General features: G+C 45.5%; 1 long non-coding RNA gene across 1 annotated transcript in view; it reads left to right on the top strand.

The window, feature by feature from the left end:
* Positions 1–14,402, top strand: part of LOC139266792 (uncharacterized) — a 69,536-nt gene that overhangs the window by 44,181 nt on the left and 10,953 nt on the right. The window contains exon 2 of the long non-coding RNA XR_011593772.1: positions 3,766–3,920. This is a non-coding gene — a long non-coding RNA (uncharacterized lncRNA). The remainder of the gene's footprint in view (positions 1–3,765; positions 3,921–14,402) is intronic.

The following is a 14,402-nucleotide window of genomic DNA, read 5'->3' as shown; positions in this document are numbered from 1 at the left end:
CATTTTACGTGTGTTGCTATTCTGAACAACTGTTCACTAGTGTCTATTCTGAGAACCTACTGTCAACACCAATAACTTGCATTTATTTATATAGCGCATTAAACATCGTAAAATGTCCAAAGGCGTCTCACAGGAACATTATCAAACAAAATTTGACACTGAGCCACAAGAAGAAATAATTGAAATAAAAAGAGAAAATGCTGAAAATATTCAGCAAGCCAGGCAGCATCTGTGGAGAGAGAAAAGAATTAACTTTCATGTCGATGACCTATCTTCAGAATTGGAAAAAGTTAGAGATGTAACAGGTTTTCAGCAAGTGTAGGGGCAGGGAAAGGGGGGAGAGGAGGAAAGAAAAAAGGGAAGGTCTGTGATAGGGGAGAAGGCAGGAGAGATTAAATGACAAAAGGAATGATGTTGCAAAAGGAGATGGTAATGGAATAAGTAAAGAAACCATGCCTGTGTACCTACTCTAACTATTTATGTTTGAAAGGATGATGTGGGCAGTAAGTAAATGCAAATTCTGCCCCACTTGCCAAGTCATATTGGAGGTAAAGCACTGTTCTGGAGTAGGTATTTTTGTATAATGATATGAAGGACAAGGACTTGGCAGCAACTTTTGCTGTTAGAATGTACTTTATTTACTGAAACATAGTAAACCAGCTAGGCCAACACAATGCAAACTTGTATCTATTATATTCCAAAATATAATACAACTGAAAGAAAAGTGTATTTTAGTATTAACCAGTATGGAGACGCTTGACCCAGGCATGACGCTGGCATCTTCTAATGTGTTTGACTTCTACTATATTGTATTAATTGGTTATTTGCCACACTTTAAATGATCTTAAATATTGTTATAGCTATCTGATACAAAGCAAAGAAGATATCAATTCAATGTTATAAATTAAATTGTTTCATAATTGGTTATGGCAATTTTGAGGAAGTGTGCAATTTTAGAAGTTCCATGAAGTTAAAGGTTGAATGAATATTCGGTAGAAATGTAAAAGAAAGTAAAGTTAATTTATTAAGGTTCATGCAAATTACAAATGACTTGAGTCTGTAATAGACTGTGAATAATAATAGGTAAATTGAAGAATGAGTGTGCTGGGGACAGAACATATTTCCATTTAAGAACCAAACCTTCTAGGTCAGATATCATTCTGGATGTGCTAATCTCAGGTTTCTCTTAAAATGGATTGACAATCCAGTTTTGGAGGTATTCCCTGTACAATAGCGAATTCAACTTCCAGTTTGTCTAGTTTAGCAACTCTTTTTGGCAGTTCAAAACTGAGTGAGTAATTAGGTGTTGAATTTGAAGTGGTTTTCTATTAGAGACTCATGTCCACAAGGGGATTGTTTTAAGATTGGAGCAATTTACTTCGTCTGTGACTATCATTGATCTTCATTTCCTTTCCCTTGGCTGGATGAAAAACTGGATCACTAGAGGTGAAGGTCACTCAATATACCAGAGCTAAATGCACCATCTGGATTATTAACCACATTTAGAACAAAGCACTGGCTCTTAACATCTACAGAATAAGAAATCTTAAAAGGAAGTTGCTGCCCTGAAAATCCAAGAGCCGAGATGTGCCCTAACCCTATCAAAGTTCTTGGGTTTCAGGAGTGGTCCCATGATAGGAATGGCCTATGCCCATACCAGTAGATAATTTGCCAATTTGGTACTACATTGTTGTCAAATGTGAAGATATTGAAATTTCTCTTGATATCCCTCACATTTCAGATCATTACACAGCTTGCATTACAAAGGAAGAAGATGAACCTCCTGGTGCCAGAATGTTGCATAATTACATATTATATTTAACACAAGTAATTGCATCACCTAGTGTATTTATGCATCTGATTGAGAGCAGTATAATCCCATTTTGTTGTGCAGAGTGGAACTTTATAAAATATTTTGGGGATTTCAGCTACCCTGATATTAATTGTACAGAAGGGGTAGGTAAAGGGGATAAGGGAATAGAGTTCCTACACTGTGCACAGAACTATTTTCTAACTCAATATGTAAAAAACCCAACAAGGGAGGATTCACTATTGGATCCAGTAATGGGAAATGAACCAGAGCAGATAAGAGAAGTAAAAGTAGGGGAACATCAAGGCAATAGTGGCCATAATATCATAAACTTTAAAATGATAATTGAGAAGGACATAAGTATGCTGAAAACCAGGGTACTAGATTGGCAAAAATCCGATTTGGAGGGGCTGAGAGTAGAATTTGGGAAAATAAAATGGGCAACAATATTAGCAAACAACGATGTAGAACAGCAATGGGAACCATTTAAAATGGTGTTCAACAGAGTGCAGGAACAATATATTCTGCTAAAAAGAAAGAACAAAGTAAAGACTAATGAGACTTCATGGATGAATAAAGCCATAAGGGAACAATTGAGTGTAAGGAAAGAAGCACGCATTAAGAATGTAGACAGCAAGGGAGTGCATGATGAGGGAGAATATGAAAAGATTAGGAGAGAAGTAAAAAAAGCAATTAGGAAGGCAAAGAGAAACTATGAAATTAAATTATCAAGGAACATAAAACAAAATAGTAAAATATTTTACAGGCACATCAATAAAAAATGGAAGATTGGAATGGGAATAGAGTCATTAAGGGATAGACAGGATAATACCACAGGTAATGATAGAGAGATGGCAGAAATATTATTTAATTATTTAGCTTCAGTATTTAGAAGATAGAAGAGGTGGACATGACATTGAATGATGAGAGTAGTAATGAGATAAGTGCATTTAAAATAAAAAGAGGGGATATATTAAATAAATTAATCAAACTCAAAGAGAATAAAATGCTCGGTCCAGATGGATTGCATCCACACATTTTAAAAGAATCTAGGGAAGAGCTTGCAGAGGCGTTATTACACATATTTAAAACATTTTTAGAAAAAGGTGTATTGTCAGAGGACTGATGGATAGCTAACATAGGCCCTGAAATTCGTCAACTGCTGCTCCCGCCCATTTCTCGACATTATCCCGGCGGTCCTTGCGTTTTTACCGGCCACTACCGCCGGGGCCAATTGGGCATGAGATTCATCCCAGTTTTCTCTGCGGGAGCAGGAGCGGCAGGCAGCGGGAGGCAGCGGCCGGTAGCAGGCGGCAGCGGGAATTGGCGGTAGGTGCAAGCCTGTCGACTCGGGCAAGATCGGAGGCCGTGTACTGCACATGCGCGAGATTTGGAATTTTTTTTGTCGTTTTTTTGAATGCTGAGCTCTCTTTTCCTGCAATTGGGGCTGAGGGGTCAGCTGCGTATGCACATGAAAGCTCAGGAGTGATTTGCATCTGACACTTAGTGAAAGAAGTCATTGAGAGAGAGAGGGAAGAGATCATCAGACATCCACCTTGAAAATCTATCATGAGTGGTAGAAAAGTTGCCAGGACGTCCAATGCAGGGATGCTCAGAGCTCTTCGGTTTACAGATGATGAGCTGGAGGCACTTGTCTGTGAGGTGGAGCGCCATTACAGAGCGCTCACCCGGGATGTTCGTGGCAAGCCAGCCCCACCCCAATATAAATGCATTTGGCGGTTGATTGGGGAGGCCGTGTCCGCAGTGGGCACCATGGTTCGTGATGGAGACCTGTGCAGAAAGAGATGTAATGATGTGGTAACGTCAGCAAGAGTTAGTAAAGATCATATTGATGCACTCCCGTGCTACTGAAAAAGTATATGCACCCGTACTGTGTGTGTTTGTTTGTGTTGCATCTGCAAACCAGTTAAAGATTGCAACTTTTATTTCTGCAGAGGAAAAGAACAGCCAATGCCTCAAAGCAGTGTGTTACGGGAGGGGGCCCACCACAGGTCATTGAAGTGACTGACATCGAGGAGCGTGCCTTGGCATTGGTGGGTGACCATTCGTGCCACCACATATGGTGGTGCCGATCCCATGCTACAGTATGGTAAGTTGATCATAATCTCTTGTCTGTGTTACGCTCATGTCATGCAAGGTCAAAAGCATTTTAATGTACTGTCTGTCGGCCATTTAGGATGTGGTGATGTAGTACTGGTAGTCCTTGAAATAAGACTGTGATATACGTCACGGTACTCATGTCAGCATTACCAATGCCCCCCCCCACTCCACCGGCTGCTAAACCCTGAAATGTTGTATTATATTTGCAGGTGTTGAATCAAGAGCACCGACTTAGACACCCCATCCACCTCTGGCACACAATGGCCATGTGCAACACCAACACCATCCACCTCGACCTCATCAGAAGCCCGCGCCAGCAGCTCCTCTGCCCTCCCCCCCACCCCACCCACTGCTCAACATCCCCCATAGCCCCCGCATCCACCTCCACAACCCACAGAGACGACCAGGAGGAAGAGCAGGGAGAAGGGCCAATGTTTGCCCCACTTGAGCACAAGGAGGTGGAAGAGGAGGACATCATCCTCTTGACATGTGTGCCACCTGTGCGCACAACATCGGTATCGAGGTCTGAGTTTTTGGGCTTCAATTCGGAGGAAGCTGGACCAAGCATTGTGAAGCGCTGCACCCATGCCGTTAAAGCTATCACATTGCATCCACCCAGGTTGATGCAGCAAGGAGATGATGATGCAAGACGGGCGGAAGCAATGCAGGAAATGGTTCAGCTGTCGAGGATGTGCATCGACCAAGGTCGAGACCTCCTCCAGGCCATGGCTGGGATAGCTGCCAACATCGCCTCGTTTGCAGAGCAGCATACCAACAGTATGTTGCAGCTGATAACTGCAGTGCAGTGAACCATCGACTCTGTCCAGCATCCAGCATTGTCCTTGTGGCTGATTGTTAAACAAGTCAGATACAATGCTCGCTCACAGGATGTGAGCATCATGGATGTTGACCGGAAATTGAGCATTCACTGCCAGTATAATTTGCTGATGGTCGACAACCAGTTGGACATTCAGGGAATGGAATCCCTTGCGGTTCCTGAAAACCTCTGCATCCTGAAAAGGTACCCGCATCGCGATGTGTGTACTGTCTATTATTCCCTGCACCTTGGGGAAGTTTGCATTTGTAGATAATCCTAGAGCCCTCTTACTCTGTGCCTCCCTGGTCATAGGGAAGCTGATCAAGTCCCTCCTGCGTGTGTACAGGGCTTCAGTGACTTGTCTAATGCAGCGATGTGTGGCATGCTGAGAAAGTCCGCAAATGTCTCCAGCTGTGGCCTGAAAAGAACCCGAGGCATAGAACGACAATGCCGTGGTGACTTTGACCTCGACGGACAGTGCAGTCCTGATGGTGCTGGCAGGCTGAAGATCTCCCCTTATGAGCTGGCATACCTCAGTGATAACCTCTTTGTGGAAGCGCAGTCTCCGAAGTCAGGTGGTGTCAGGCATGTCGAGTTAAGAATGCTTCTCCTTGTACTTGCGGGGGGTGTAACATCTGGTCCTCCTCATCAGTCTGTCACATCTTACATTGAACACATAATGCAGTGGAGCATTCCTTCGGCGATCTTGAGTCTGCTGCATGTAATTGGTGTAATTTACCAAGAGGGGGTAAAGAAGGACATGCCCCACTGCAGTAGCTCTCTGTTTTCCACCGATTGGTCACAAACAAGGAATGTCCCGACGAAGACACCTATGCAATTCTAATCGGTCACAGTATGGCCAAGATGTTTGTAGAGATGTTCACATCAACTCCAACGACTTGCAGAGTACATCCAAACTCCGCCGAGGTTGAAGCACAGCCTCATCATCATCATAGGCAGTCCCTCGGAATCGAGGAAAACTTTCTTCCACTCTTAACATGAGTTCGTAGGTGGCTAAACAGTCCAATACGAGAACCACAGTCCCTGCCACAGGTGGGACAGATAGTCGTTGAGGGCAAGGGAGAGTGGGACAGGTTTGCCGCATGCTCTTTCTGCTGCCTGCGCTTGTTTTCTGCATGCTCTCGGTGACGAGACTCAAGGAGCTCAGCGCCCTCCCGGATGCACTTCCTCCACTTAGGGTAGTCTTTGAACAGGGATTCCCAGGTGTCAGTGGGGATGTTGCACTTTGTCAGGGAGGCTTTGAGGGTCTCCTTGTAATGTTTCCGCTGCCCACCTTTGGCTCATTTGCCGTGAAGGAGTTCCGAATATAGCGCTTACTTTGGGAGTCTCGTGTCTGGCATGCGAACGATGTGGCCTGCCCAGTGGAGCTGATCAAGTGTGGTCAGTGCTTCAATGCTGGAGATGTTGGCCTGGATGAGGATGCTAATGTTGGTACATCTGTCCTCCCAGGGGATTTGTAGGATCTTGCAGAGACATCGTTGGTGGTATTTCTCTAGCGATTTGAGTGTCTACTGTACATGGTACATGTTTCTGAGCCATACAGGAGCGCGGGTATTACTACAGCCGTGTAGACCATGAGCTTGGTGACAGTTTTGAGGGACTGGTCTTCAAACACTCTTTTCCTCAGGTGGCCGAAGGCTGCACTGGCGCACTGGAGGTGGTGTTGGTTCTTGTTGCCAATTCCTGCTCTTGTTGATAGGAGGCTCCCAAGATAACGGAAGTGGTCCACATTGTCCAGGGCCGCGCCGTGGATCTTGATGACTGGGAGGCAGTGCTGTGCAGTGAGGACAGGCTGGTGGAAGACATTTATCTTACTGATGTTTAGCGTAAGGCCTATACTTTCGTACGCCTCAGTAAATATGTCGACTATGTCCCGGAGTTCAGCCTCTGAGTGTGTGCAGACGCAGGCGTCATCTGCATACTTTAGCTCGACGACAGAGGTTGGGGTGGTCTTGGATCTGGCCTGGAGACGGCGAAGGTTGAACAGGTTCCCACTGGTTCTGTAGTTTAGTTCCACTCCAGTGGGGAGCTTGTTGACTGTGAGGTGGAGCATGGCAGCAAGGAAGATTGAGAAGAGGGTTGGGGCGATGGCGCAGCCCTGCTTGAACCCGGTCTGGACATGGATGGGGTCTGTAATGGATCCATTGGTAAGGATCCCCGCCTGCATGTCATCGTGGAGCAGGCGGAGGATGGTGACGTACTTCAGGGGGCATCCGAAACGGAGGAGGACGCTCCATAGACCATCGCGAATGAAGCACAGCAGCCTTTTAAAGGACACGACATGTGATCTAGAACATGGCGTCCATAACGCTGTGATTAGTTCCGGTTAGTTCCACTTTTTCTGGGCAGTTTTTTGGGCAAGCGATATTGTGGGCGATATGTGTGAGAGGTGGTGAAATTGACGATGGCTGATCTCATGGCCGCTAGTTTCGGTAAATATGCTCTTTACGATAAAAAATAGTGTGCGGGCGGTATTATTGAATCTCAGCATTAAATCAGTGTGGAAAGTAATGCTGGCCGATATTATGGCCGTTGATTTCGCCCATTTTGATGATTCCGCCCCAAAAAAGTAGGCGGGCGATAATATTTTTTCCCGGCGTTAAGCCCATGGGGAAATAACACTCGGCAGTAAGTTTCCTAAAAATGTCCGTCAGTTTCTATTTTGTGCCAAAATGGGCGGTATCTGGGCGTTATATGTCATTTCAGCGGTAAAATGGGCGTTAAGTGGCCATTAAGCATGCAAAAAATATGGAGGTTCTAGCCCATGACCTTGCCAGCTGGCTCATGACCCCCTTATGAAAGACTCAGATAGAAGCCAAGAAGCGCCACAACGAAAACCATATAGCTGCACACAATATCGTTGAAAAGACAATTGGAGTTCTGAAGCAACGCTTCCAATGTCTAGACCACTCTGGAGGTAGCCTGCAATACCATCCTGAGCAGGTTGCTCAGTTCGTTGTGGTGTGTTGCATGTTGCACAACCTAGCTTTTAAGAGGGGACAGGAATTGCTAGATGGGTCCCCGAACCCTTCAGGAGAGAGGGGTGGAGGAAGAGGATGAGGAGGAAGACAGGGACATCAAGGAGGACGAGGTCGAGGAGCCTGGCGATGAACCCGTACCATCACCCCCCTCGACACCACAGGGGAAGCCTCGTGGTGCTTTAGCAACTGCAAAACTATTACGTCAGCAGCTCATAAATGAACACTTTGCTTGAATGTCGAGAGTTACGTTTCACCCTTGTATGGCCATGTATGTAACACTTACAATGATTGTTACTCCTCATTTTCCAGAAGTGAATGAGACACTGTACAAGAATGGGTTAGTTGAATAAAAATTTTTTATAAATGTAATTTGTATTTAACTTTAATAAATGTTAATAAAATAAAACAAAATAACTAATTGTTCTCAATGAAAATTTTATAAAACATTATCAACAACAACCAGCAACAACAACAACAACAGTAAAAACAACTTCCCCCCCATAGCCCCACCCTCCTAGAATTCTACTTGTGGCCACCTTTCCCAACACCTTTCCTCCCCAATCCCCCCGTGATCCTTGACCCTGCCCCTCTCCTCCTCCCGCTATTAATACCCCTGGCCCTGCCCATGTCGGGACCAGTATGTCGAGCAGCAGTGTGATATGTGTGAGGTCCGGAGAAGTTGGGGATGTTGAGGACCCGTCTTCAAAGTTGGAAGAAAGTACTTCCTCCCGACGATCAGGCGCTGTCACCATTGGTGGTATAGCACCTTGGGGTGCAGTGCCATATCCCAGGACCGTCGATTGCCACATAGCATTGGCATTGATGGCCAGGTTAGTCTCCCTCACCGCCGCCATCAGATCCGCCATGTCCTCTGATTGACGGGCTGCTAAAGTGGCGATGTTCCAAACAACCCAGCAATGGCCTGGAGGAGCTCTCGACTCAAGTCGATGCTTATCCTAGACAGTCCCACCATGTCCAGGCTCGCATCTGCCGGTCTCGCAGAATTCCCACCTTGCCGGATCAGCCGCTGTGGATTTAACAAGGGAGTCGGTGTGCTCAGCTGCATACCGCTTGGTCCCTCTTCCTTGGACTGAAATCCAAGAAAGTTGGGTTCCGACGAGGAACCAGTGGCCTTCAAGTCCCGCCACCCCTCCCTCCTCCTCCACCATCACTGTCTCAAAGTTTTGGGGAGTGTTCTCCTCCTTCTCATCAACCATCTCTTCCACCACCATCTCTTCCACCACCGTCTCTTCCACCACCGTCTCTTTCATCCTCATTTGCTTCAATAACTCCTCTCTGGGAGTGGCAGGTGGCTCCTCCTGTGCAAGTGTAAAAACATAACATTAATGGTTGGCGACAAGGGAGGCGAGGGGAGGGAGGGGAGGGGTCAGAGGTAACATAAGAGCAATTCACTTTGCACAGGCTTATGTGGAGAACAAACATATATTACCGAGAATCATTACATGAAACTATCATAAGCAGAGTTGACAGAAACTGCATTACATAACAAAGCTTGAGTCGTTAACAGTATGTTGCTTTCCAAGTGGCAGAGTGTGATCAACCTAAAATTCATGTCAGAACTAACAACATTTTGTGCTCCCAGCATTACATTACATTCTACATTATATTGACATAACTTAACATGATTGTAGTACAGCCCAGGGATTATGCAGACTTACCCTCCACGAGAACTGATTCAGCACCAATGGCGGTGTGATCATACGCTCCAGTCAGGGCTGCAGCGTGTTCTTCCAGGTCCGTCAATTCAACCCTCTTCGGCGGACCATTTTATGCAGCTCCGCCCCATTGCTGGCTAATTTTTTCTGCAAAGGTGACAAAAAATATGTGTAAACTAATTTCACAGCTATTATTACGGAACACACACATACATATATAGGTAGACATCCCCAATTAACCATTCCAGTCCTTTCGTCAACGAGTGCACCTTTTAGGTTTTGTTAGGACGCAAGTGTTGCATGATGAACATAATAAAATACAGAGGATTAACACAATGAGATCGATGATGGGAAATAAAAAATGACACCAAGCTTTACCCTACTTAAGAGTAATTAGTCAATGCATGATAAAAGTTATTGCTTACTCTCACCGACCCAACGATGTCATTCCATCGTTTGCGGCACTGGTTCGGCCCCCGCATCACGAACACGATGGATGACACCGCCTCAGTGATCTCTCACCATAACTTCTGGTACATGTTTTGTGCAGGTTTTCCCTGCCCACCCCGTGTCAATTGCTCCCAGCGAGCCTCCACTTCGTGCACCAACGATTCCTGAGCTACTTCACAAAAACACATGACCCTCCTCCTCCCACCTTTCTCCCTTTCCACTTTCATATCTAGTCTTTACATCTTCATTATTTATTATTTATATTTATATTTAAATTATTATTATTTCTTCTTCTTATTTTTTTTTAATCTTGTAGTATTATTATTATGTATTATATTATGAATTATGAATTACAATAATGCTCCAAATCTTTTTAAGATACTTAAAAAATAACTGCTCTCTCTCTCTCTCTGTGCAGGCAACGATCTCCACCTCAGCATCCAGCAACCCTCTCTCACTCTGCTCTGCGCATGCGCTTGGTCAACTCTGACACCGAAATCATGGAAGAATGCCAGCGTATGCGCAGAGAGAAAAAAAATGCTGGTTACTAGGGGGTCTGCTTGCTTTTACAAAGGCCAGTAGATCGCCAACTCCGAGGGACTTCACCACTGCCTGCTAACGCTGAATACTGCCACCACTGAGAATTAACACGGAAAAATCACGGGAGCGCACCTTAGTGGTATTCCGGTGGTTCTAAAGACACAACTGCCGCAATACCGCTAAGATTTGGGCGGGGGTGATCTAGATGTAAATTCTAGCCCTATATGTTTTAAAACACTTAAGCTGGTAAAAGTAAGCTATGCGTCTGCTTTTACCAGGTGTAAAAGTTTGAAGGCCATTTGCTGGACATGTGTTGGGCAAATAGCCCAAACTCTCCCGCATGGATGTCCTTCTCCCGGGGATGCGGAGGATCTGTCAAGAGAAATCTTAACAGATCGGAAAAGCCGGTTTTCTGTGCATGTGCATTGCTCCCCAAAAAACGGCTTTGGCGAGGCCTTGCGCACTTCGTACAGACCTGGCAAGGCTGGAATTTTCAGCCCATTATATCAACAGAAAAACTTGCTGCAAAGTTGAGCCTTAATATTTGGTTATATCCAATAACAGTGGACTTAAAATAAACATTGAGGACTGTTCGCATTTGACCTGTGTCATACTTGACCCTGAAATGAGTTTTCGACCACATATCCGCAGCACAACTAAGACCACCTATTTCCACCTCCGTAACATCTCCCGTCTCATTAATGGTGCTGTAAATATGATTAAGGTTGAATAAATCCAATAAATTTCACCTGCAACAACGTCTGCATCTGCAATGGTTTCTCTTCCCACTCCCGCATCATTTTCTCTGGTGTCCCCCAAGGATCTATCCTTGGCTCCCTCCTATTTCTCATCTAAATGTTGCCCCTTGGTGACATCATCTAAAAAGACACTGTAAGTTTCCACATGCATGCTGATGATACCTGTGGGAGCGAAAGCCTGTATTTCTGAAATGCTTCGGCGCAGTCTGGAGAAATCGAAGGGTTTGAAGGTTGAGGATTGAGATTTGGATCAAAACAGGATGTTTTGTTCAAAACAGGCTGCTAGATGATATGGAGCCATTTAGCCATTTAAATGTGTCTATCTGATCACCTGTATGTTTACAGTACTTCATGGTGGGAGTCGATTTAAGGCAGTGAGATTTGTCTCCAGGATAATGACACAAGACTCCCAAAGCAAGCGCTCTACTCGGAACTCCTACATGGCAGGCGATCCCTAGGTGGGCAGAGGAAATGTTTTAAGGACACCCTCAAAGCCTCCTTGATGAAGTGCAATATTTCTACCAACACCTGGGAGTCCTTGGCCAAAGACCATCCTAAGTGGAGGAAGAGCGTCCGGGAGGGCGCTGAGCACCTTGAGTCTCGTTGTCGAGAGCATACAGAAAGCAAGTGCAGGCAGCGGAAGGAGCGTGTGGCAAACCAGACTCCCCACCCATCCTTTCCTGCAACCACTGTCTATCCCACCTGTGACAGAGACTGTAATTCCAGTATTGGACTGCTCAGTCACCTGTGAACTCACTTTTAGAGTGGAAGCAAGTCTTCCTCGATTTTGAGGGACTGCCTATGATGATGAATGAGTAGCTGGTCATTTATCTGTATGTTAATTATTCGTATGCATCGTCGATACTATCTAAGCATGGAATCAAAGAAACTCCTCTGCCGATCACCTGGTTTGTGTACAGTAATTCATGACATCGTCTGTATGTTAATTATTTGAGTGTACCATTTGTATGTACCAATGCAGAAATCAAACGCAGGCAGCGGAAAGAGTGTATGGCAAACCAATCACACTCACCCTTTCCCATAACGACTATCTGTCCCACCTGTGACAGGGACTGTGGTTCTTGCATTGGACTGTTCAGCCACCTAAGGACTTATTTTTAGAGTGGAAGCAAGTCTTCCTCGATTCCAAGAGACTGCCTATGATGATGATGTACCATTTGTTGCTATGCGAGGAAACAACCTGGTTTTTGTACAGTAATCCATGACATCATCTGTTTGTTAATTATCTGTATGTACTATGCAAGGAAATGAGAGTTCAAAGGCTTTTTTGGTATAAAGATGAGAGAAAATGCTGTTTGTATCATGAGACACTGGAAATTCGAAAGGTGTGTTTCTCAAAAGCAGCTGCTGGAAATCGGAACAAGCAGAAAGCTGGCCATGTGAAGTGTCTCAGTAACTTGCATGCTTGGTTTGTATAAGTATGAATGTTTGAATAAAAGACCTGATCCTGCCATTAATACAACTGAGTGTGTGTGTAATTTGATGTTTAAAGCAACAAAGCGAATGAGCAAGAAAGCTGTACAACAACACCCAGCTCTATCTCACTACCACTTTGCTCGACCTCTCCACGGACTCTAAATTGTCAGACTGCTTGCCCGACATCCAGTTCTAGATGAGCAACAAATTTATGGGAAGGATTCTGACAGGACGGGGCAGGTTGGGTGTTCCCGGTGTTGGGTGGGTCCGGAGCCGGGGGGGGGGGGGGGTGGCACGCTCTTGGGATGGGGGGTAGGCTGTTTGGGGCTGGGATTGGGAGAGACTTCTTCACTCGGGGAGTTGTTGGCCTGTGGGGTTCCCTGCCGCGGAGAGTTGTTGATTGGATGTGTTCGGGAGGGAGTTGGATGTGGTCCTTGTGGCTGGGGGGGGTCGGAGGGTGTGGAGGGGGGCGTGGGGGGGAGGTTCTGGGATGGGTGATCAGCCATGATCGTGTTGAATAGTGGTGCAGGCTCGAAGGGTCGAATGGCCTACTCCTGCACCTATTTTCTATGTTTCTATGTTTCTAATATTGGGAAGACTGAAGTCATTGTTTTCAGCCCCCGCCACAAACTCCGTTCCCTAGCCATTGACTCTATCCCTCTCCCTAACATCTGTCTGAGGATGAACAACACTGTTCGCAACCTAGGTGCCATATTTGACCCTGAAATGAGCTTCCGACCACATATCCATAGCATAACTAAGACTGTCTATTTCCACCTCCATAACATTGCCCATCTCCGTCCTTGCCTCAGCTCATCCATGCCTTTGTTACCTCCAGATTTGACTATTCCAACGCACTCCTGTCTGGCCTCCCACATTCTACCTTATGTAAACTTGAGATGATCCAAAACTCGGCTGCTCGTGTCCTAACTCGCACCAAGTTCCGTTCACCCATCATCCTTGTCCTCGTTGACCTACATTTGTTCCCGGTTGCCGAGACTCCAAGCTCTGGAATTCCCTGCCTAAACCTTTCTGCCTCTCTACCTGTCTTTCTTCCTTTAAGATGCTGCTTAAAACGTACCTTTTTGACCAATCTTTTGGTCACTTGCACGAATTTCTCCTTATGTAGCTCGGTATCAAATTTTTTGCCTGTAATCTTCCTGTGAAGTGTCGTGGGATGTTTTATTGTGTTAACGGCGCTATATAAATGTTGATGTTGTTAAAAACAATTTTTTTTAAGATAGGCATAAAATCCTTGAACAAGTAGGAATTACACCTTTAAAAAAGTCTTCAGGAAAATGAAGTATCTTGGTTTAATTTCTGAGATGGGTCACATTGGCTGGAATTTTCTGTACCTGTGCGGGCGGTCGGCGTGGCAGGCCGTGACCCCATTGTTGCTTCCATCCTGCTGCAGAAATCGACTTTGCGATAATGGGGCCCACCCTGCACATTACCCGGTCCTATCAAATGCTGCGGGTCTGATGACGACATCCATGACGCGTATTTAGCCAATATATTTAAAGGAGCCATGGTCACATTGCATTTGAAGATTCATCTAGGAGTGTGCAGACAGCACTGGAGGTTTTGATCGCTCTAAACAGTTGGAGAGGTGACAGCACAGAGGCAATTGGCTGTACCCAGGTCCTCCGATGACTCACTCATATGCTTGTGGAGGAAGTCAGAGCATGCAGGGAGGTACTCTTCCTGCGGAAGAGACCTCCCCAGGAGACAAAAAGAGCCTGGCTCCAAATTGCAGATAAGGTCAACAGCAGGGATGTGTTCAGGAAGACC

This window comes from Pristiophorus japonicus, chromosome 7 (genome assembly GCF_044704955.1).
Source record: "Pristiophorus japonicus isolate sPriJap1 chromosome 7, sPriJap1.hap1, whole genome shotgun sequence".
Taxonomy (NCBI): Eukaryota; Metazoa; Chordata; class Chondrichthyes; family Pristiophoridae; genus Pristiophorus; species Pristiophorus japonicus.
This window is presented reverse-complemented; position numbering and strand designations above follow the sequence as displayed.